General features: G+C 45.9%; 1 pseudogene; it reads right to left on the bottom strand.

The window, feature by feature from the left end:
* Window positions 1-23552: 23552 nt before the first annotated feature.
* LOC133775223 (ubiquitin-like domain-containing CTD phosphatase 1) lies at window positions 23553-24507 on the bottom strand (annotated as a pseudogene).
* Between the last annotated feature and the right edge of the window lie 1054 nt (window positions 24508-25561).

Genomic DNA, 25561 nt, shown 5'->3' on the forward strand with positions numbered 1-25561 from the left:
CAGGCTCATTAGCAGGAAGCAGAGTAGCCGGGACTCAAATCAGCACCACTCTAATATGGGACCAGGGTTGCAAGCAGTGGCATGGCCCTCTGCACCAACATGCAGGCCCCAGTTGATTGAATTCTGAAGTCTCAGTTTTGCTCCAACCGTACGAGTAATTCTGGTTCGCTATTTGCCCCATATGCCATGGGTGATTAAAGGGGGAAGCAAAGCAAGAGGAGGAAATAGATGAGGAACAGAAACTATGGTATTGAAACAGGAAGGACTGCAATTTTTTGCACTGTCTACTAGAATACACCGTGCACGGTCCTCAGCTTCCCAGGAAAATAAACTGTGTCGGAGTAGCCCTGGATTAACTTAACTGCACGAGTCTCTCTTTATTACTGTTCAATGTTCTCTTTATGATCCAGTTCTTTATCAGAAGGGTAAACAGAAACCAATAACCCCTGAGGCACCAGGGGCATAGTTTGGGGATCAGGGACTTAGAACTGCGTGAAGGAAGCCAAAGGGTACCAAAGTTCAGAGGGCTGGAACCTGTCAAGGCAACAGCCAGGAGCAAAACACCAGAGCCAAAGAGGAGATCGATTTACTGCCAGTCTGGGACCATGGAGGATCCAAGAGAACATGAAATTCCAGCTGCAGATGAGGGGTGACTAGGTCATCGCAAATCCAAAACTGGTTCTCCATCCAGGATCTTATCAGCACACCATAAACAAGATCAAGAATCCAGGAAGTTATGAGGGTGAGTCAAGGTGTGTCTGTGGCCTGATTTGAAGACAAGCCTTGTTTGCCTGGCAAAGTACTTCTTTCTAAATCCTTCAGGGCACGAACTGGGGGAATGGACCCACACCAGACAAACTGGGAGCAGGGACAGTGGCTGCATGTGCATCAGCACCACGGCGCTCCCAGGTGTGAGGAAGCAGAGGTGACAACAGTGTCACTCACCACTGTCTGAGTATGAGGTTCATCTGCAGGGCTTTAGAAAACAGCCTATGTTCAGCCACACCCGGCACCCATGACACTGCAATGTCGGGAGGCTGGGCCCAGGTGATTTTAACGCAGCCAGGACTGCAAACCACGAAGTGATAGGTAGGGTCTCAGAGCTGCTCCCTAGAAGGTTCATTCTGATAGATTCTTTTCTTGTGACCAGCTAGTTACTGCCAGCTCTGTAAAACTAGTAAATACTTTAAACAACTACAAATGTACTGCTTAAATGGAGACAGAATGAAAGTCCTACTCAAGCTGAGGAGTGAGGACTGGCCGCAAACTGGCAAGACCTTGTAGGATTTGGATCCGCGGAGTCAGAGAACCAAAGAGGTCATGTAGGAAGAGTGATCAGACACTGACATTCAGTTTAGTTCAGTCAGCGTTATTAATAATAGCTAATAATAGCATTTAGCCAGGCAAACACTTGACAGTCTTAATCCTGCAGCAGTTCCGTAAGATAAGCATTGTGACCTAAGGGTGAGGGAGAAGTGACTTGCCCAAGGTCACAGGTGAGTAAAGAACAGAGTCAGGACTTGAACCCAGACAGGCTGACTCCAGAACTCCAGTCATAAGCACCTTGCTGCCTGCCTCTCACTTACTGAATAATGGTGCCTCCCTCCTGAGTAACCCACGGGGACACAACGACGGATGGTCACAGCCCTTCCTTCAAGAGAGGGACAAATGTCTCCAGAAATAGCCACAATCCTGGGTGTGAGGCACCTTTGTGGTGCTCTGGGAACACAGAGGCGTGATGCTGCCGGGGAGGATGATGCTGGGACTTGGACTTGGAGCTGACCTTGGACTTGGAGGAGCAAACAAGAGTGGAAAGGTCATCGTAGTTAGCTCGGGAGCCTGCACTGTGGCTCCGGGAATGGAAAGGATCAAAAGGTAGGAGCAAGGTGAGGCCAGGAAGGTCTGGGGGCTGCAGAATGCAAGGAGACAGCCCCTCTCAGGGGACGCCCCACATCCTTGGTGCCTCACTCAGCACCTGGTCCTGGTCCTCGTGATACCTGGAGAGGGCAATGCTAGAAGGAGATGCTCGAGATCCAAGATACTCTGAGATGTCAGGCTTAGGTTCCCCAGAGGATAACACTGGCCTCTGGAGGAAGTCGAAGCAGGGGTAGGTTGTTGTGAGATGAGCTATTTGTTCTTAGGTCACCAGAGTGAGATAATAGCAGGACGTCAAAGTGGAAACACGCCATGTGCATGCGGAACCCAAGCAGACCTCAGGACTGTAATCAAGGCTGTGGTGTTGACTTGGGAATCACAAGAACACATGCCGTGCACCCACAGATTACTCAGGGGCAAGAGCAGAAGTGCCAGGTTCTGCCCCAAGAGAAACAGCATCATACATGCATCCTCAAAAGACAGGCGGTTGTGCACACAGTGTTTCTCCACAGCTTAAAAGTGAGTCCTGGAAAATGGAGCACAAATTGTTCAGCATCCTGTTGTAATGCCACTGAGTGTTTCCTATAATTAGCTCATAATTATAAATCATTTCTTAATTGCTCCCGCAATCTAACCAAGTTCAGGATACAGAAGTAGCTTAAGGACTTTGCAAGTCACCTGATTTTCTGAGCTGCATATGGACTCCATGGAAGGAAGAAGCAAGCATTTTCTGAGCATCAGCTCTGAGCCTGGCACTGTTCACTGGCAGAATCACACCTGGTCAGTGAGAAACATCAGTTTTTTTTTTTTTTTTTTTAAAGTGATTCTGTTTAGAAGAAACCAATCCCTGAGAAGGCCAAGGGTTAAGTTCAAGGCACAAAGTACCTAAGGAGGAAGTGAGGTGTCAGGATCCTGGCTTAGCCTTTTGGGGAATGAAGGTCCTCCAACCTTGAGAAGACTCAGCCAGGGGCCAGCGCTGTGGTGCAGCAGGTTAAGCGTCCGCCTGCGGTGCCGGCCTCCTGTGGGAGTGCAGGTTCCGGTCCCGGTTGCTCCACTCTGATCCAGCTCCCGGCTATTGTGCCTGGAAAGGCAGCGGAAGATGCTTGGGCCCCTGCCCCCACTGGGGGACCTGGATGGAATTCCAGGCTCTTGGCTTCTTTGAGGCCCAGCCCTGGCTGTTGTGGCAATTTGGGGAGTGAACCAGCAGACGGTGGAGGACTTTCATGCCAGTAAAGTTACTCTCAGAAAGACGGGATGATGCGGAGAGCGTGATGAAGGCTGGCAGGATGTTCAAGCCCAAAGCACACCTGAAAATGTCTTCTGGAAACTTTGGCCATGCAGATGTGAACAATGGGATCCAAGGTGCTTCCTTCTCTCAGGGGGTCACCAATGAGGCCGGGGGGGGGGGGGGGCAACAGCCAGCGGCCATTTAAACGCAATCTGCCAGGAGCTTTCCCTTCCCTGGGGGGTGGACGAGCCTCGAGGTTGCTGGTGTTGCTTTCGTGTGAGCATGCTGACATTGTTAACTGCTCGAGGGGTGTAGGGAGGGGACTGGGTTAGGATAAACCCAGTGGAACCAGGTGGCCTGGCCGTGTCAGTCACTGCTCGTGCCCTTTCCTTGCTGCCTTCTTTCCTCTTCTGGGTCAGAAAACAAAGCAAAAAACAGAAACAAACAACTCTTTTTAAGGGGACATGGGACAGAATGTATACTTTTTCTATACAAAAGAAAGTTAAAAATGGAATGTGTGGATGCTGTTTTCTAGAAAGACATACTAGAAAGAATTTGGCAGAGAAAAACAATCATATATATTTCAACTTTATATATATATATAAATATATATTTATATGTATAAATATATATAAATATATATTTCAAACATATATATATATATAAAATGTGTGTTCATTTGAAAGGCAGAGAGAAGGAGGGAGGAGGAGGAGGCGGGGAGAAAGACAGAGACAGACATAGCTCATCTGCTGGTCCATTCCCCAGATGCCGCGGCTGAACCCAGGAGTTGAGAACCCTGGTCTCCCATGTGGGTGGCAGGGACTCAAGTACTTGGGCCATCGCCTGCTGCTTCCCCAGATGCACGCTGGGAGGAAGCAGAGCTGAGACGCGAACCCAGGTGCCCTGTCTGGTGAGGGATGGTGATGTCCCAAGCAGTGTCTTAACCGCAGCACCAAATGCTCGCCCCTCCGAGGAGTCTGAGTTCACCAACATGAGGCGCAGTGTGGCCCAGCACACACCTCCGGAACTGTCTTCCGCTCTGATGTCACTCACCCCTCGCTTTCCCACAGTTCCACCTACCAGCCGTGGCCAGCGGACTGTGTCTGTGGATGGCAGTGGTACTCACCCTACTGGATTCTTAATTAAATTACTCGAGTCTAGAAAGGACTTCTATAAAAATGCCCTTCTTTAATCAAAGGCCTGTTACCAGGGTGGCGAGCTGCATACACACCCTTACCTCCTCCCATGGGCCCCCTCCCCCGACCTGTGCCACCACAGGTCTTCCTGGGAACCCTCACCTGCCCCGACCCTACCCTGTGCTGACTACAGTTCAGAGGGTGCTGCTGTGGTTTGTTTGAGGTGCTGAGGCTGGGGGTGGGTGGCTGTCACCCTCAGCTTACTCCCCGTGATGAACTGCGTGGTGCCCCACTTCTCAGGACCCATCACTGCTGGCAACTGACACGTGACCTGGTCATGGGTGTGGCGAGGCCGGCTGCAGTCTCTCTGGCCACTGCCACCCTGTGAGACGATGGCGGATCTCTCCTGCTCCGGACACCCGAGTGCCCTTGCTCCCCTCACGTCCTCCTCCTGGCAGCCTGAGTCACCATCCCGAAGTGACCGTGGTGCTGCACAGGGCTCAGCCACATTCGCCCTGCATGTGTTTTTCTTTTTTTTAAAGTTGTAATTTAGTTATTTGAAAGGCAGAGTGACAGAGAGGGAGATACAGAGACACAGAGAGAGGAGAGAGAAGGGAGAGAGAGAGGAGAGAAGAGAGAAGAGAGAAGAGAGGAGAGGGAAGAAAGGAGAGAGAGAGAGAGAGAGAGAGAGAGAGAGAGAGAGAGAGAGAGAGAGAGAGAGAGAGAATCTTCTACCCTAAAAGGCTACAATGGCCAGGGATGGCCCAGGCAAAAGCCAGGAGCCTGGAATTCAATCCAGGCCTCCCATGTGTATGAAGGGGCCCAAGCACTTGGGCCATCCTCTGCTGCTTTCCCAGGTGCATTAGCAGGGAGCTGGAACAGAAGTGGAGCAGCCGGGATTCAAACTGATGCTCACATGGGATGCAGTTCTTGCAGGCTGCAGCTTAACCCGCTGTGCCACACTGGCCCCCTCTGCTCACTACATGTTTCTGTAAATAAAGTTTAAATGGGGCGTAGCCACGCTCGCTCATCCGAGACCACGGCTGTGCAGAGCCCTAAATGCTTAGCTCCTGTCCTCCGCAGGGTCTGCTTGCCAGCCCTGCATACTGCAGTCCACACCAGCAGCGCCAGACACCCTGGGAGCCACCCCCCACCGCACCCCCAGCCACTCACCGTCACAGCCTCCCCTGCAGTCATGCCTGCCTGCTCTCCCTTCCTCACTGAGTTCTCTCTGGTTTGCGTTCTCTTCCCTTTCCTATCTACCCAGGATCTCACTGAAATGTCCCCTCCTCCGGAAAGCCTTCCCTGGCAGTTTTGGACAGAATTAAGCACTCTCCCCGCCTCACCCTGCAAGCTGCCTTCCCGTTTGTAACCTGCAGGGCTGGGGTGTGTGTGTGTGTGTGTGTGTGTGTGGTGTGGACAGCTAGGTCACTCTTGCTATAGCTGAGCAGAGCGGGGTGCAGGAGGGAGGCACTCAAGATACCCGCTATCTCCCAGGCCCAATGAAACAGCCTTTGTTAAAGCCACATCAGGGGGGTGGGCACTGGGTGCAGGCATTCAGCCACAGCTTGGGATCCCCTCATCCCCAGTACTGCCGCCTGGGTTTCAGTCCCGGTTCTGTTTCTAATTTCAGCTCCCTGCTAACGTGCACCCTGGAATCCTGCAGAGATGGCTCAAGTACTTGGGTCCCGGGCCCAACCGTGGCTGTCATGGGCATCTGGGGGAGAGAATCAGTGGATGGAAGATGTCTGTCTCTCTGCCTTTCAAATAAAAACAAAGGAATAAAAACTTTTAAAAATCACATCAAAGTCTGGGTCAACTGTTTCATTGGATAGATTCATCCCGATTCATGCAAAGAAAAGGAGATTATTTTTTTTTTAAACTTATTTAACAGATAGAGTTAGACAGTGAGAGAGAGAGAGAGAGAGAGACTGAGAGAAAGGTCTTCCTTCCATTGGTTCACACCCCCCTGCCCCAAATGGCCACTATGGCCGAAGCTACGCTGATCTGAAGCCAGGAGCCAGGTGCCTCCTCCCGATCTCCCACGTGGGTGCAGGGCCCAAGTACTTGGGCCATCCTCCACTGCCCTCCCGGGCCACAGCAGAGAGCTGGCCTGGAAGAGGAGCAACCAGGACTAGAACCCAGCGCCCATATGGGATGCTGGCGCCGCAGGCGGAGGATTAACCAAGTGAGCCATGGCACCGGCCTCGATTAAATTTTTTTAAGTTTGCCTGAGGGGAGGGGCCAGTGGTGTGTCATAGTAGGCTGAGCCTCTGCCTGCAGCACCAGCATCCCATATGGGCACTGGTTTGAGTCCTGGCTGCTCCTCTTCTGACCCAGCTCCCTGCTGTGGCCTGGGAAAGCAATGGAAGATGGCCCACGTCCTTGGGCCCCTGCACCCACATGGGAGACCTGGAAGAAGCTCCTGGCACTTGGCTCCTGGCTTTGGATCAGCCCATTTCTGGCCACTGCAGCTATTTGGGGACTGAACCAGCAGATGGAAGACCTCTCTCTCTCTGTCTCTCCCTCTCTGTGTCTGTAACTCTACTCTCAAGTGAATAAATAAAATCTTTTTTTTTTTAAAAAAAAAGAGTAGACATTGAAGTAGTGCTAGTATTTAAAAAAGGTCTGGCTGCTTTACAGTTTTCTCTGACTTTATTTTTGCAAAGAATTTGGCTACTGCCATCCATCTGCTTACAATTGCAAACAAAAAAATAAAAGAAGGAATAATTGCAAGCCATGCAGTTTTTTATTTTTGCCAATAATGGCTAAGCTTCAGCAGCTTTCACAATGTGCTCAGGGCAATGCAAGGTGCTTTACGGGTGTACCATTCACGTAAGACTCACAATGGCCCTACGACAGCCACTCCCATGATTCTGCCTGGCAGATGGGGACACTGAGGCACAGAGTGGCTGAGAAACTCACTCCAGTTTGCATAGCTTGGAAGTACCGGAACAGAGATGCCAAGCAAGCATCCTGGAGCCAGCAGAGTCGCAATTGGGCTGATGTCATCACAGCATGGCTGTGTGTTCAGAGGGTGGTGGTCCCAGCCACTCAGCCAAAGTGAGCACGGACATTTATGGGGAACTGGTTTGACATTTTACACTTATTGCAGCTTTTTTTTTTTAATTTGAAAGAGAGAGACAGAATGAGAGAGATTTTCTATGAGCTGGTTCACTCCCCAAATGCCCCCAAAGCCCCAGCTGGGCCAGACTGAAGCCAGGAGCCTGGAACTCCATCCAGGTCTCCTGGGTGTGAGGCACACTTGCAGCATTGCCTGCTGTCTCCCGGGTGCATCAGCAGGAATCCGCTGGACCAGAAGCAGAGGCAGGATGCAGAGCCAGGTGCTGGGATGGGCGTGCAGGCGAGCCGCGCTGAGTGCTAACCACTGCCCCGCAGCACCCCACCGCACTGCAGCTGACCTCTCTCGCTGCATTCAGCCAGCTACTGCTGCTTGTTTGGTCGAGTGGAATCCTGGTGAAAGTGTCTGATAACCTCCTCGGCGGCGTGCTATTTGACAACATGAGAAGGGGCAAGTGAGGCAGTCTTTCACCTCTGGAACCCTCCCTGGTGACAGCTCTCTCCCCACTCTTCAACAAGCTCAGGGAATTATGTGTGTTATGCAGAAGTCTTGCATGGATATTGAATTTTTTTTGCACCAAAACAAGCTTATCTTTCAATTCCATTTCCCCAGGAACTTGCTAAAGTACCAGTACTCAGCCCTCTTCCTGATCTCGTCTCCCCACAGAGTAAGAGCTTGTCTGTGTCTCGCTGATGGCAGGGGACAGCTCCCAGGCGCAGTACACCTAACCTTCCAGTGGGCTGTGCTGTCAGAAAGCAGGGACCAGCTCTGCAGTTCGCTTCTGTCTCTCTTTCTCCTCTGTTAGCATCCAAGTGAGTATCCCATACACCTAAAGGGGGTGAGGCTGGCTGTGCCGTGATTTTTCTGCCATCATTTTGTTTTGTTTTGTGTTCACTGTACAGATTTATTACCTACAGCAGGTCAGCGGATGGCTCAGCCTCACCTCTCGGACTCAGGCCGAATGGAAATTCTGACTCTAGGCCAACAGCGCCACCTTGTGACCAACATATTTACTGCAACCAGCGTGCGCCCGCACGGGCCCTTTTCAAAGGCCATGCATGGAGTCTACACAGTCCTTTCTCTCAAATCCTCCGAGTTCCGTGAGCTGATGCAATCTGAACCAGAGGAGTGAGCATCTAGTATATGGTTAAGACACCTGTGTCCCACTGCAAAGTGTCTGGGCTCGGTTTCCAGCTCTGACTCCTGACTCCAGCTTCCGGCTAATGGGGACCCTGGGAGGGAGCAGGGATGGCCTAAGAGATTGGGCTCCTGCCACCCACACGTGAGAGACCTGGGCTGGGCTCCTGGCTCCTGTCTTCAGCTGCGGCCCAGCCCTGGCTGTTGCTGGGATTCGGGAGTGAACAGATGGGGGAGTGTGTAGTCTCTCTTCTCTCTCTTGCCCCCGCAAATAAATACATTTCGAGCAATCTCGGCGTGTGGGTTCGATGCGGACCGTGTAGCCACGCAGCGGACACGCAGCGGACACGCAGCACACGGGCCCGTCCCTGCACGGCTCTGGGGGCCCTGCACCCTCTCGTCCTCAGCGGGCTGGTCACCCTCGTGGTTTGTAACCCATCGTCACCAACTCGTGTGCCCGGCTTGCCACGTGCTGTAGTGACACCAGAGGGAGGAAATGACGCACGCCACGTGGTCCCTGACTTCGAACAGTTCGCGACCTTGTCCAGGCGATCGGATCGAGTCGCTGTCACCCTGCTCCCCGCTGGCACCGCATCGCCTCCCCCAGACGCTTGCAGCGCCCCCGTGTGGGCGGACGCCGACTCTCGGGTGAACGTTAAACCCCAGAGCGGCTGTCCCCACCGCGGACGCTTCTGCAACGCATGCGCGACCCTGCGGCCGCGAGCAGGTGCAGCGCCCGGTCCAGTGCCACAGCACTGCCTACTCCGAGGGGGAGAGCAGAGCCACTCGTCCCTAAGGAGACAGACCTTTCCCTCCTTTCTTCCTTTTTTTTTTTTTTTAAAGGATTTATTTATTAGAAAGGCGGAAGGAAACAGAGAGGGAGGGAGGGACAGGGAGAAGCCTTCCATCCACTGGTTCACTCCCCAAAAGGCTGCAATGGCGCAGGCTGGGCCAGTCGGAAGCCGGGAGCTTCCTGTGGGTTTTCCATCAGGGTGCAGGGGCCCAAACACTGGGGCCACCGCTGCTGCATTCTCAGACACATCAGCAGGGCGCTGGATCAGAAGTGGAGCAGCCGGGACCTGAACTGGTGCCCACATGGGATGCTGACTCCCAGGCGGTGGCTTAACCCACTGCGCCGCAGCACCAGCCCCGCTTCCCTTCTTTCTGAAAGCTCAGCCTTTCCAGACACTGGTGGACCTTTTAGACAGATCTGCCCAAGAGAACTCCAGCTTACAAAAGGTAGGGTGCAGAACATGGACATTACCTAACAGTGGTTATCTCAGAGTGCTCGAAAACGTACGCTGGCTAGTATTGGTCTTCTATAAATAAAAACCCGAAGCCCGAGTTGACTGTTTCCTCATACATTCTGTTCGCTGGGCAGACAAAATTATCCCCAGGAGCGGCGTTCTTCAGACAAAAAACGGCGGAACTCCTCGTTAGCTACAGGCACGTCTGCCCTCTTGTGGACGTGTGCAGCACTGCAGCCTGCGCCCCGAGGAGCAGTGGCTCGGTCAGCAGCAGCTGCGGATTGCATTCTGCCTGGAATGCTCTGCTTGCTTCTTTTGAAGATCCCTTGGAGCCTGCAAATTTCTCCTTTAGTGGCTGCCTTACCCGCCCCATCCCAAGAGCCACGAAACGTCTGCAACTCTCCGTCTGGTAACTTACCCAATTTAGCTCTCACACTAGCTTCTGGATTCTTGTGTGCCCCCCGGCCTGATGCGGGCTCTCCCAGCACCCCTGCTTCCCATCCAGGAGGTAGCCTGGGGGGTCCGTCATCCAGGGCACCTACTGATTCCACTCGGGCTGGAGGGGCTGGAGGGGAGGTCACAGGGAGCGGAGGGGCCCGAGCCATTCTTCACTGTGAAAAGTCAGGACGCAGGGTCCCTGTGCCCTACCCCTCGCAGCAAGTGAAATGGCACACGGGCACCATGTATGCACAACACAGCGAGCAAAACCCAAGAGGATATTTTTCCTGTCTTACACCACTGGGGGGCGTCAGCACGAGGCAGCGTAACAAACAAGGCTCTTATCGTGGCCACAGGGCACTGCGATCTCCCTCAATCCCTGTGTTTCCTCACCTATCAAATGAGAGTTGAACTATATGAGCTTTGAGGACAAGTTTAGCTCTGCTTTCGTGTGACTGGCACTGTCTGGGTTCTTCTTGAAATTTCCAGCGAGAAAGGTGTCTCCCTTGAGGAGCTGGTGACCGATCTGTTGGTGAATGCCGGTGGCCAGGCGGTGTGGTCTCAGATACACCTGTCACACCTCAGACTGCCTCACGCAAGGTGTACATTAGCCACCAGTTGTTGCGTAACACAGAGCCTAACTTAAAACAGCAACGCTTACTATCTCACAGCAGCTATGGGTAAGGAACCTGGCTACGACTTAGCTGGATCTCCTGGCTTCTTGAGAAGACAGACTAAGAGACTCCAACCTGCTGGTTTACTCCCCACACGCCCACGATGGCAAGTGATGAGCCGGAGCTGAAGCCAAGATCCAGGAGCTCATTCCAGGTCTCTCCTGCGGGTGGCAGAAACCCAGCTACCTGGGCCATCATTACTGCCTTCCAGGGTCTGCAGTGTGGGAACCTCCCGTCACTTCCACTGGATTCTGTTGCACAGATGTGAGGTGCACCTGCTGTCAGGTGCCCTAGTGGACGGGTTATCCTAGGAAGGCTGTGGTGGGAGCTGCAGGAGGCAGGGATCTGTGGAAGCCTTTAGAAGCAAATGTCCTGGGGCCAGCACTGTGGCATACCAGGTTAAGCCTCTGCCTAGGGTGCTAGCACCCCATATGGGCACTGGTTTGAGTCCCAGCTGCTACTCTTCTCATCCAGCTCCCTGCTAATGAACCTGGGAAGCCAATGTAAGATGGCCCAAGTGCTTGGGCCCTTCATCTGCATGGGAGACCCAGAAGAAGCTCCTGGCTCCTGACTTCGGATTGGCCCAGCTCCAGCCATTGTGGCCATTTGGGGAGTGAACCACCACATGGAAGACCTCTCTCTCTCTTTCTGCCTCTGCCTCTCTCTCTCTCTCTGTACTCTGCCTTTCAAATAAATACATAAATCTAAAATAAATAAATAAATAAAGAAGTGGCGAATGTCCTTCTGCCTCAGTTCCTTCCACTGTCGTACGGGGATGACTCTGCCTCCCCAAGGTGTGAGGTAGGAATGAGGGCAGATTGCCCTGGCACTGTGCATTCCCCATGGACGGCCTTCCGTAAAGACCACTGGAGAAGACACTGACCCAGGCTGCTCCCCCAAAGACCCCTTGAGCCCTCACAGGAATAGCCACAAACAGAAACATGACAACTTATTTTATCCTTATAGATACGAATCAAAATAACAAAATATTTAAGCCACCAGGAAAGAAATTTAGTGGTTACTGAGGGTTTGCTGGCTGGGCCAGGCTGAAGTGAGGAGTCTAGATCTCCATTTGGGTCTCCTACATGGGTGCAGGAGCCCAAGCACTTGGGCCATCTTCCGCTGCTTTCCCAGGCCATAGCAGGGAGCTGGATGGTAAGGGGAGTGCTGGGGACTCGAACTGCTGCTTACATGGGATGCTGGTATTGCACATGGCAGCTTAATCTGCTGTGCTATGATGGTCCCTCCTTTTTTTTTTTTTTTAATGGTTTAGTTTTAATGATTTGTCAGGGAGAGTGAGAGAGAGAGAGAGAGCTCCCATTTGCTGGTTCACTCCCCAAATGCTCACAACAATCAGCGCTGCGCCAGAACAAAGCCAGAGGCTGGGTTGCCAGTGTGGATGTCAAGGACCCAACAACCTGGGCCATCAGCTGCCTCCATGGTGCACATTAGCAAGAAACAGAAAATGGAATGCAGACCCAGGCACTCAAGTAAGGGATGTGGCATACCAAGCAGTGGCTTAACTGCTATACCAAATGCCTACCCTAGGTCTATAATTTTTTGGCATCTTTGATAAGAATCCACTTCCTGGGGTTGGCGCTGTGGTGTAGCGGGTAAAGCTACCGCTGGCAGTGCCAGCATCCCATATGAGCACCAGTTTGAGTCCCGGCTGCTCCACTTCTGATCCAGCTCTCTGCTATGGCCTGGGAAAGCAGTGGAAGACGGCCCAAGTGCTTGGGCCCCTGCATCCATGGTAGACCTGGAGGAAGCTCCTGGCTCCTGGCTTTGGATCGGCCCAGCTCTGGCCATTGCAGCCATTTGGGAAGTGAACCAGAGTACTGAAGACCTCTCTCTCTCTCTCTCTCTCTCTCTCTCTCTCTCTCTCTGCCTCTGCTTCTCTGTAATTCTTTCAAATTAAATAAATAAATCTTAAAAAAAAAAAAAGGAATCCATTAATCCATTTCCTAGGCCTTTTTGTGCTTTTAGAAGCTTCTAGTTGAATTCCTTGACTGATGGTTCCCTTTCCCGATCTCCAATGCCAGTAAGAGTGGGCTCCACCCTCCTCACGCTCACTCTGACCTAACCTCCTCTTGCACTATCTCTAACTTTGAAGGACCCTTCTGGTTACCTTGAGCCCACCTGGTTAACCCAGGAGAACGCAAGCCTAATCACTCAGTCAACTTGAATTCCCTGTCGCCAATTATCCTGCGATACTCACAGGTTCTGGGGACTAGGGTGTGGACATCTGTGAGGGGCCACAGATGGGAAAACACCCTGCGGTAAAAAGTTCAGAATGTGGGGGTGAGTAGTCAGCCTCCTGGTGAAGATCCTCACATCCCACATGGGAGCGCTGGGCTCGATTCCCAGCTCTGGCTCCTGACTCCAGCTTCCTGCTAATGCAGACCCTGGAAGGCAGGAGGCAGTGATGGACAAACTGCTGGGGAAAAAATAGCTTAATAAAACCAAATGTGGCCACTGAAACAGGATGTGGTTATGGTTGTACAACTCAGTGAATGTGCTAATTATATATATATATGAATTTCATGCTATGTGACACCTCAATAAAGTTTAAAATGAAAACTGACTTAAGAAAGAAGTGATAAACATTGTACAAATTAAATTACTAATTAAAAATATTCCCATAAATTAGGTCTAGGAAGGTTCACTGAAAAGTCCAGTCCAATATTCCAGGAACAAATAATTCCAGGCTTGTACAGACTTTTTCAGAAAATAGAAAAAGGGCTCACTTCTGGTTGTCACTACCTTGCTAACAAAATCAGACAAGGACAGTACAAGAAAAAAAATTACAAGCCAGTCTCACAGAGATACAAAAATTCTAAACAAAATACCAGCAAATAGAACCAGCAACATATAAAAAGATAATACATCATTACCAAATTGATTTATTCTGGGAAACTAGGATTGGTTTAACATCAGAAAAACAGGTCATGTCAATCACCACAGTAACAGATTAAAAGAGAATAAAATGAGATCGGCTTTTCAGATGATGGGGAAAGAACACTGGATTAAATCCAATGTCCACTATGATAAAAACCCATAGACAAACAAGAATAGAAGGGGCTCTTTATTATCTTTCATAGGGGTTGGCCTTTATGGTATAGTAGGTTAAGCCACCACCTGCAACACCAGCACCCCCTATGGCTGCTGGTTTGAGTCCTGGCTGTTCCACTTCTGATCCAGCTCCCTGCTAATGTGCCTGGGAAAACAGCAGATAATGGGGCAAGTACTTTTGCCTGTGCCACCCATTTGGGAGACCTGGATGGAGTTACTGGCTCCTGACTTCATTGCAGCCATCTGGGGAGTAAACTAGCAGATGGAAGCGCTCTCGCTCTCTCGCTCTCTCTCTCTCTCTCTCTCTCTCTGTAACTCTGCCTTTCAAATAAATAATTAAATCCTTACTTTCTTTGATAAATTGTCATTGTATTTACTTTTTAATTGACATAATGCTTGTATATATGAGGGTACTTCAAAAAGTTCATGTAAAATGGAATTTAAAAATAAGTTTATTTTGGTAAAACATTTTTGAAATCCAAAAATATATTTTTTTTTTTTGACAGGCAGAGTGGACAGTGAGAGAGAGAGATAGAGAGAAAGGTCTTCCTTTTGCCGTTGGTTCACCCTCCAATGGCCGCCGCGGTAGCGCGCTGCGGCCGGCGCACCGCGCTGTTCCGATGGCAGGAGCCAGGTGCTTCTCCTGGTCTCCCATGGGGTGCAGAGCCCAAACACTTGGGCTATCCTCCACTGCACTCCCTGGCCACAGCAGAGAGCTGGCCTGGAAGAGGGGCAACCGGGACAGGATCGGTGCCCCGACCGGGACTAGAACCCGGTGTGCTGGCGCCGCAAGGCGGAGGATTAGCCTGTTGAGCCACGGCGCCGGCCCAAAAATATTATTTTTATCATATGCATCTTCTATAAACTTTTTGAAGGCCCTTCATAAGCCTGGATATGTATTTATGGAGTACTGTGCAATATACATATGCAATGTTATAATGTTTTTTTTTAAAGATTTTATTTATTTGAGAGGTAGAGTTACAGACAATGAGAGGGAGAGACAGAGAGAAAGGTCTTCCATCTGCTGGTTCATTCCCCAGATGGCCGCAACAGCCAGTGCGTTGATCCAAAGCCAGGAGCCAGGTGCTTCTTCCTGGTCTTTCATGTGGGTGCAGGGGCCCAAGGACTTGGGCCATCTTCCACTGCTTCCCCAGACCACAGCAGAGAGCTGGATTGGAAGAGGAGCAGCCAGGACTAGAACCAGCACCCATATGGGATGCCGGCGCCACAGGTGGATGATTAACCTATCGTGCCACAGCGCCGGCCCTAATGTTATAATGTCTAATGATCACATCAGGGTAGTTAACATTTCCTTCCACAGAACTATTTATTATTCCTATGATAATGAGAGCTTTTTTAAAAAAAGTATTTTGTTTATTTGAAAGGCAGGGTGACAGAGAAAGAGGGAGAGGCAGAGAGAGAGAGAGGGAGAGATTTTATATCTGCTAGTTAATTCCCCAATGCCCACAACAGCCAAGACTGGGCCAGGCTGAAGTCAGGAGCCAGGAACTCCATCCAGGTCTCCTGTGTGATGACAGGGATCCTATGAGGTCAGTATTACCCAATACTCAAGCCAGACAAATGCATTGCAAGGAAAGAAAACTTATGAATATAGATGTAAAAATCCTCAACAAAGTACTAGCAAACCAAAGCCCAGCGATATATAGAAAGATTATATATCATGAACAGCTAGGATTCATCCCAGGGATGCACATTGGTTTAACAAACCTAAATCAATGAATGTAAAACATTTGTAGAATAAAAGACAAAAGTCACATGATAATTTTAGTAGATGCTGTAAAAGTATTTGACAAAATCCAATCCCCACCACAATATAAACACCTCCCCAAAAAACAAACTAGGAATAGGAGGGGGAACTTCCTCAATCTGATAAAGGTATCTATGAAATACCCCCTCCCCCCAACATACTTGATGGTGGGAGATGGAATACTATCACCATAAGATCAGGAACAAGAGAATACCTGCTCTCCTCACTTCATTAGCATGGCAGTAGAGGCTGCAGCCAGGGTGTTTAGGCAAGAAAGTGACATTAAACTGTCTCTTCATGCGGACAACGTGATCTTCTATGTAGAAAATCCTAGGGGCCGGCGCCGCGGCTCACTAGGCTAATCCTCCGCCTTGCGGCGCCGGCACACTGGGTTCTAGTCCCGGTCGGGGCACCAATCCTGTCCCGGATGCCCCTCTTCCAGGCCAGCTCTCTGCTGTGGCCCGGGAGTGCAGTGGAGGATGGCCCAAGTGCTTGGGCCCTGCACCCCATGGGAGACCAGGAGAAGCACCTGGCTCCTGCCATCGATCAGCGCAGTGCGCCGGCTGCAACGCACCAACCGCGGCGGCCATTGGAGGGTGAACCAACGGCAAAAAGGAAGACCTTTCTCTCTCTCTCTCTCTCTCACTGTCCACTCTGCCTGTCAAAAATTTAAAAAAAAAAAAAATCCTAGGGAACTCACTAAAAATCTGTTAGGAGTGATAAATGCATTTTGCCAGGTTGTAGAATATAAGATTGATATCCAGAAATCAATTGTCTTTCTATATGGTAGCACATTAAGAATGAAATTATAAAAATAGCTCTTTTTATAATAGTACAAAGGGAATAAAATGTAGGAATAAAATACAAAGCAATGTTAGATTTATAAACTGAAAAATTATGAAATATCATTGAAAGAAGTTGAAGTGGATCTAAACAAATGGAAAGCCATGCTATTTTCATGAATGAACTGAGTTAATATCATTAAGATGGCAGTACTTGCCAAATTCATATACATATTTAATGCAATCACTATCACAATCCCAGCTGACTTCTTTGCAGAAATTGACAAGCTGATCTGAAAATTCATGGGGAAATGCAAGGGACTCAGAAGAGGCAAAACAATTTTGAGAAAAAAAAGCTGGAGGACTTGCATTTCCTGAATGCAACACTTACTAAAAAACTGTGGTAATCAGGGCCAGCGCTATGGTGTAGTGGGTAAAGCCACTGTCTGCAGTGTCAGCACCCGATATGGGCACAGGTTCCAGACCTGGCTGCTCCACTTCTGATCCAGCTCTCTTCTATGGCCTGGGAAAGCAGTGGAAGATGGCCCAAGTTCTTGGGCCTCTGCACCCACGTGGAGACCTGGAAGAAGCTCCTGGCTCCTGATTGGTGCAGTTCCAGCCTTTGCAGCCATCTGGAGAGTGAACCAGTGGATGGAAGACCTCTTTCTCTCTCTCTCTCTGTGCCTCAACCTCTCTGTAACTCTGACTTTCAAATAAAATAAATAAATCTTTAAAAAAAAAAAAAACAAAACTGTGGTAATCAAGATGTGATCGGGGCCGGTGCTGTGGCATAGCAGGAAAAGCCACTACCTGCAGTGCCGGCATCCCATATGGGTGCTGGATCAAGTCCCAGCTACTCCACTTCCAATCTAGCTCCCTGCCAATGTGTCTGGGAAAGCACTGAAAGACAGCCCAAATTCATGGGCCCCTACACCCATATGGGAGACCTGGAAGAAACTCTTGGCTTCTGACTTTGGACTGGCCCAGCTCTGGCCATTCTGGCCATTTGGAGAGTGAACCAGCGGATGGAAGACTATCTCTGCCTCTCTCTCTGAAACTCTTCCTTTCAAACAAATAAACAAATAATCTTAAAAAAGAAGAGACATATGACGTTTCAGATAGAGAATTGAAAGTCTAGAAAAAAGCTTTGATATTTACAGTCAGTTGATTTTAATTTCATTCATATAAAATAAATTTTATTTTTTATTTTTTTCCCAAAGAAACCTTTTATTTAATGAGCAAAAATTTCCTAAGTACAACTTTAGGAATATAGTGATTCTTCCTACCACACCCGCCCTTCCACCCTCACTCCCATCTCATCTCCTCCTCCCTCTCCCATTCCCAGTCCCATTCTCCTTTAAAAAAAAAGTTCCTCAACAGTCAAGACAAGGGCTGTTTAAGTCATCGCTTCTCAAAATGTCAATTTCACTTCTAAAATTTCCTTTTAGGTGCTCTATTAGTTATCACAGATCAGGGAGAACATATGGTATTTGTCCCCTTGGGACTGGCTTATTTCACTCAGTGTGATGTTTTCCAGATTCATCCATGTTGTTGCAAATGACTGGATTTCATTTTTTTTTACCACTGTGTAGTATTTCATGGTGTACATATCCCATAATTTCTTTATCCACTCTTCAGCTGATGGGCATTCAGGTTGATTCCAGGTCTTAGCTATTGTGAATTGAGCTGCAATAGACACGGGTGTACAGATAACTCTTTTATTTGCTGATTTATTTCCCTTGCATAAATTTCCAGGAGTGGGATGGCTGGGTCATATGGTAGATCTATATTCAGATTTCTGAAGTATCTCCATACTGTCTTCCACAGTGGCTGATCCAGTTTACATTCCCACCAACAGTGGATTAGGGTATCTTTTTGTTGATTTCTGTATGGAAGACATTCTAACTGGGGTGACGTGGAACCTCACTGTAGTTTTGATTTGCATTACCCTAATGGCTAGTGATCCTGAACATTTTTTCATGTCTCTGTTGGCCATTTGGATTTCCTCTTTTGAAAAATGTGTTTCAGTCCTTTTCCCATTTCTTCACTGGGTTGTTTGTTTTGTTGTTATGAAGTTTCTTGATCTCTTTAAATATTCTGGTTATTAATCTTTTATCAGTTGCATTGTTTGCAAATAACTTCTCCCATTCTGTCAGTTGCCTCTTTACTTTCCTGAGTGTTTCTTTTGCAGTATATAAGCTTATCAATTTGTTGTAATCCCATTTGTTAATTTTGGCTTTGATTGTCTGTGCCTCTAGGGTATTTTCCAAGAACTCTTTGTTTGTGCCAATGTCTTACAGGATTCCCCCAATGTTCTCTAGTAATTTGATGGTATCAGGTTGTAGATTTAGGTCTTTAATCCATTTTAAATGGATTTTTACGTAAAGTGTAAGGTAGGAGTCCTGCTTCATACTTCTGCATGTGGACATCCATTTTTCCCAGAACCATTTGTTGAAGAGACTGCCCTTGATCCAGGGATTGGTTTTAGCTCCTTTGTCAAATTTAAGTTGGTTATAGATGCTTGGATTGATTTCTGGCATTTCTACTGTGTTCCATTGGTCTATGCATCTGTTTTTGTACCAATACCAATCTGTTTTTATTATAACTGCCTTACAGTATGTCTTGAAAGCCACCAGCTTTGTTTTTATTGTATAAGATTGCCTTAGCTATTCGAGGTCTCCTGCATTTCCATATGAATTTCAGCATCATTTTTTTTAGATCTAAGAAGAATATATTTGGTATTTTGATTGATATCACATTGAATCTGTAAATTTCTTTTGGAAGAATGGACATTTTGATGATATTGATTCTTTCAGTCCATGAACACGAAAGATTTTTCCATTTTTTTGTATCTTCTCTTTCTTTAATGTTTTGTAATTCTTATCATAGAGATCTTTGACATCCTTGGTTAAATTTATTCCAAAGTATTTCATTTTCTTGATAGCTATTGTGAATTGGATTGGTCTTATAATTTCATTCTCAGCTGTGGCATTGTCTATGTTTACAAAGGCTGTTGATTTTTGTGTATGGATTTTATATTCTGCTACTTCACCAAACTCTTCTATAAGTTCCAATAGTCTCTTGCTGGAGTCTTTTGGATACCCTACATATAGAATCATGTCATCTGCAAATAGGGATAGTTTGAATTCCTCTTTCCCAATTTGAATCCCTTGGGTTTCTTTTTCTTGCCTAATGGCTCTGGCTAAAACTTCCAGGGCTATATTTAATAGCAATGGCGAGAGTGGACATCTTTGTCTGGTTCCAGATCTCAATGAGAATGCTTCCAAATTTTCCACATTCAATAGGATGCTGGCCATGGGTTTGCAATAAATTGCCTTGATTGTGTTGAGGAATATTCCTTCCATACTCAATTTGCTTAGAGTTTTCATCATGAAATGGTGTTGTATTTTATCAAATGATTTCTGTGCATCTACTGAGATAATCATATGGTTTTTGTTCCTCAGTTTCTTAACGTGATGTATCACATTGATTGATTGCAAATGTTGAACCATGCTTGCATACCAAGGATAAATCCCACTTGGTCTCGGTGAATAATATTTCTGATGTGCTATTAGATTCAATTGACCATACTTTTGTTGAGGATTGTTGTGTCCGTGTTCATCAGGGAAACTGGCCTGTGGTTCTCTTTCTCTGTTGCATCTTTTCCTAGTTTAGGAATTATGATGATGCTGACTTCATAGAAAAATTTGGAATATTCCCTCCCTTTTGAATAACTTAAGAATTGGAATTAGTTGTTCTTTAAATATCTTGTAGAATTCAGCAGTAAAGCCATCCAGTCCTGAGCTTTTCTTTGTGGGGAGGGCCTTTATTACTGATTCAATTTCCATCTTGGTTATGGGTATATTTAGGTTTTCTACGTCTTCCTGGCTCAATTTAGGTAGGTTATGTGTCAAAGAACCTATCCATTTCTTCTAGGTTTCCCAGTTTGTTGGCATAGAGCTCTTTGTGGTAATTTCTGATGATTCTTTTTATTTCTGTGGTGTCTGTTGTTACATTTCCCTTTTCATCTCTAATTTTATTGATTTGGGTTTTCTCTCCCCCTTTTTTTTGGTTAGTTAGGTCAATGGTGTGTCAATTTTATTTTTTTAAAAAACCAGCTCTTCATTTTGCTGATCTTTTGTATTTTTTGTTTCAATTTTGTTGATTTCTTCTCTAATTTTAATTATTTCTTTTCTCTTACTAGTTTTGGTTTTGGTTTGCTGTTGTTTTTCTAGATCCTTGAGATGCACTGACAGCTTCTATTTGGTGCTTTTCCAATTTCTTACTGTAGGCACCAATTGCTATAAACTTTCCTCTTAACACTGCTTTTGCTGTATCCCATAAGTTTTGATATGCTGTATTATTGTCTTCAGTTGTTTCCAGAAATTTTTTGATCTCTTCTATGACCCACTGTTAATTCAGGAGCATGTTGTTCAATCTCCATGTGTTTGCAGATGTTCTAGAGATTCCTGAGTTGCTGATTTCTAGCTTCATTCCATTATGGTCCAAAAAGATGCATGGATTTTTTTGAATTTGCTGAGACTTGCTTTATGGCCTAACATGTGGTCAATCTTAGAGAAGGTTCCATGCACTGCTGAGAAGAATGTGTATTCTGTAGCTGTAGGATGGAAAGTTCTGTAGGTATCTGTTAGGTTTATTTGATCTATAGTGTCAACTCTGCTGTTTCCTTGCTGATTTTCTGTCTGGTTGATATGTCCATTGCTGAAAGTGGGGTACTGAAGTCCCCTATTACTATTGTACTGGAGTCTACGTCTCCCTTTAGATCCCTTAACATTTCTTTTTACTAGCCAGGTGCCCTGTAAATAGGTGCATATACATTTAGAATAGTTACACCTTCTTGTTGAAATTGATCCCTTAATCATTATGTAATGTCTTTGTCTATTTTAACATTTTTGTGTTAAAATCTATTTTGTCTGATATTAGGATGGCTGCACCAGCTCTTTTTTGGTTTCTGTTGGCATGGAATATCTTTTTCCATCCTTTTACTTTCAGTCTATGTGCATCTTTGTTGGTGAGATGTTTTTCTTGTAGGCAGCAAATACTTGGGTTTTGTTTTTTAATCCATTCAGCCAGTCCGTGTCTTTTAACTGGAGAGTTGAGGCCATTTACATTCAAGGTGACTATTGATAAGTAATGACTGTGCCCTGCTATTTTTGCAAAAATATTCCTATTTTTTCCTTTGCATTTCCTCTCAACTTTTACTGGGAGATTTTTTTTCTCTATCTTCTTTTGTAGTGATGACCATGTTTCTGTGTTTCTGTGTTTAGCACATCCTTGAGCATCTTTTGTAGGGCTGGACAAATGGTAACAAATCCTTTCAACTTCTGTTTGCTATGGAAGGTCTTTATTTCACCTTTGTTCATAAATGAGAGCTTACAAGGTATAGTATTCTGGGTTGACAGTTTTTTTCTCTTAATACTTGGATTGTATCTTGCCATTCTCTCCTAGCCTATAGTTTCTAATGAGAAGTCCACTATGAGTCTAATTGGAGATCATCTGAAAGTAATCTGCTGTTTCTCTTGTACACATTTTAGAATCTTTTCTTTATGTTTTACTGTAAAGAGTTTGATTACAATGTGTCATGGTGAAGATCTTTTCTGGTCATGTCTATTAGGAGTTCTGTGTGCTTCCTGTACTTGGATGTCCCTTTCCTTCTCCAAATTGGGGGAATTTTCTGTTATTATTTCACTGAAAAGGCCTTCTAATCCTTTCTCTCTTTCCACACCTTCAGGAACCCCTAGAACCTATATGCTGGGTCATTTGATAGTATCCTGTAGATTCCAACAGCGTTTTTCAGTTTTCTAATTTCTTCTTCTTGTGTTTTGTCTGACTGTATGATTTTCTGTGCTTTGTCTTCTAAGTCAGATATTATTTCTTTTGCTTCACTGAATCTGTTGTTAAGGCTTTCTAATGTGTTTTTAATTTGTTCTATTGAATTCTTAATTTCCAAGATTTCATTTTGATTTCTCTTTAAGATGTCAATTTTATGGGAGAAATTTTCTTTCATGTCACGTGTGGATTTCATTAGTTCATGCATTTGCTTCTGATTTTTTTAAATAAATAATATTTATTATTTACACCACTGAAATAGTCCCAAAAGAACAATATACACCATGATTATTTAAAAGAATCAACTCCTTTTAAATACAGGAATTGTATAAAGCAATACTATTAACACAAAACAGTGGTCACATTACATATCTGCAGGCTTAAGCATTGCAAATAATATATATTTTTTAATAGTATGGCTAGATATTTTCACTGAACTGTATTGGCACTCAGACAAGATATAACTCAACAGAACAAAACCTTTTTGTTCATGCTTTCTAGAACTGGTGGTATGTCCCATTTTAAAATTTACTGCCTTTTAATGCTTTTATGGCAATGGTTTAGGTAGAAGTGCTTGTACTTAGCTATCAAAGAGACACATATTCTGGTGCTTTAGTTTTATTCCTTAGCCTTAGGTTTTCTATTTCTCATACTAGAACACAGCTGTACTGCAACTAATGCTTTCCAGTTTTACTTTAAGTACACAGATGCACACACAGACCTAAGTGATGCAGCTCAGGATTTAGAGATGCAACCAATATGGTACAGAAGTGTGTCCATGACAAAGGAATAAAAAATTCTTGGTAATTTTAAGCAAAACAAACTATGTTCTTTATCCAAAAAATTTTTTTCTTTTGGTTTTAAAGGGAAAAGCACTAGATAGATTCGGTCTTAGATAATGAGACAAAATCACAAAATGGTTTTTGTGTCAAAAAATGACATCTGTGTCACAAAATGACTTTGAGCATACATTTTTCTCCACTTTTCTTTCTTTCTACAAAAAAAAAAAAACAGTGAGTAATCAATGCTGGAGAAAATCTTTTTCAAGAGTAGCAATATATTCACATGGGGTTAAAGGAATTTTTTGAGCAGACTGCTATGATCTTCAAAAAATATAAAATTAAATTTACAAAAAACTGGAAGACCAAGTATAAGCAGTCTGGTCTTTGCTTCAGTGACAAGCACTATTATAATGATTTCTAGCATAAAAGCAGAAAGTTCATGGATCTCAGTATCTTCAATAACTATCAGCATAACTTCTAACTATTGTTCTTGCTTCTTTGAGAGATACTTTTCCCAATATTTGTGATTTAACTCCAAAAAGTCATCTAAATTTTGCTATTTCCTTGAGGTACTGAGTTAATTTTAAAAGTTCTTTGTCTTTATCTCGATTTAGGTGTGCTTTCATAAAGGGCCTTATCTTTAGTCCATTCTGTGGGTTCATCAGTAAATTCCTTCCTATGTCATCAAACATAATGGTATTTTTCTTGCTGTAAAATTCTGAAAACTTTCCCCATATAATACCTAGAGGCTTTACATCTATCAATCCTCTCCTGGGAGTATGCACTGTTATCATAGCAGCACTGTCTAACATGAAGGTAATCTTATAATTTGTGTTTGTGCTCACTTCTAGCTATTTCATTTTAGCTTCAATCCACTTCATATTTGTTGCAGACCAAATAACAATGTCATAATCTTCATATGCAGATGTGAGGAATTCATGAGGATATGGCCTCATTAATTCTATCCCAGTCTCAGCACAAGACCTATGGTCAAATAATGTATAATCAACATCTAGTACCAAAAGCTTTTTCCCTTCCCTAGGAGGATTCAGAATTTCCACTTTGTACTTTTTCACTCTGAGAAATTTTTAGTAGGTTTTCTTCCCTATTTTCTACTTCAACAACTTCATCTTCAATATCAAAATCATTGACATCATCATCATTGTCAGGGGGGTGAACCCAAGACATCTTCCAAGCTCTCCTCACGAGTTCCCATCATCATGATTTTAGTATTTGGTTTCAGTTTGAAAGCTCCAAGCTTAACATCATTTTCTGCAGGTTTGCCTTTAACTTTAGTCCCAGCAACTTCTGGCATTCTGGCAGCACCCACTAAGGGTCTTGAGAAACTGCTTGAGGTCTAGTACAGTATCATCTTCTGAAAGTGTAGTCATGGAATATTCCTGTACACTCCATTTTACAATGATAGGAAGAGCCATTCTTGAAGCATATGAGTTAATACCTTTCCTTCAGGAGAAATACCTGGAGCAGAACCAGCAGCAGCAGACGTAGGGACCATCTGCAGAGGAACTAAGGCAACTGGAAGTTTCTGATTACTTCTAAGTAGTCCTATGATCAATGTTTTGAATTCCATTTCTGGCATTTCTTCAGTCTCATCATCTTCACAATCTAGTATAGAAGTGTTTTTTTTGGAGAACACCAAACACTGGAGTAAGGAAAAGGGTTTATTGTGGAAAACCCAGTAGACCAGAGGGAAAGGGCAAAGAGGGAAAAGGAGAGTAAGAGAAAGAGGAGAGAGGAGAGGAGAGAGGGGAGTGAGAGAAGAGGAGGCTAGAGAGCCACATGTTCAGGAACAGGTCCTTTTAAAACTTTGCTGGAGGGCGGGCAGGGAAGCAGGAGTAGCGAATCCCATTAGGATGGGAGTGGAGCTTGACACCGGTGGTTGGGCCATGTGGCTACCTGGCTTTCAGCAATGGCGGCGGGGGCTAGGGCCTAGGATGTAAATCAGGGTGTAGATTGCGCCATAGATAAATCTGTGCCATTTTCCTAACAGATAGAAATCCACGTGGAGGGGCTGCTGTTGCAGTACCACAGGTTAAGTCTCTGCCTACAATGTTGGAATTCCATATGGGTGCAGGATTAAATCCCATTGCTCCACTTCTGATTCAGCTCCTTGTTAATGAACCTGGAAAAGCATCTGAAGATGACCCAAGTACTTGGCCCCCTGCACACTTGTGGGAGAACCAAATGGAGTTCCAGGATCCTGGCTTCAGTCTGGCCTAGCCCCAACTTCTGTGGCCATTTGAGGGGTTAACCAACATATGAAAGATTTTCCCTCCCTCTCCCTCTCCTCTCTCTCTCTCTCTCTCTCTGTAACTCTTTCAAATACATAAAATAAATCTTAAACTATATGGAATGAAGTTGGATTCACATCTCTCACAATTTTAAAAAATTAAAAAGTGAATCAAAAGCTAAAGTACAAAGCTAAAACCATAAAACTCAGAAGAAAACATAGGTGCTAATCTGTGTAAC

Source organism: Lepus europaeus, chromosome 16 (assembly GCF_033115175.1).
Source record: "Lepus europaeus isolate LE1 chromosome 16, mLepTim1.pri, whole genome shotgun sequence".
NCBI classification, from domain to species: Eukaryota; Metazoa; Chordata; class Mammalia; order Lagomorpha; family Leporidae; genus Lepus; species Lepus europaeus.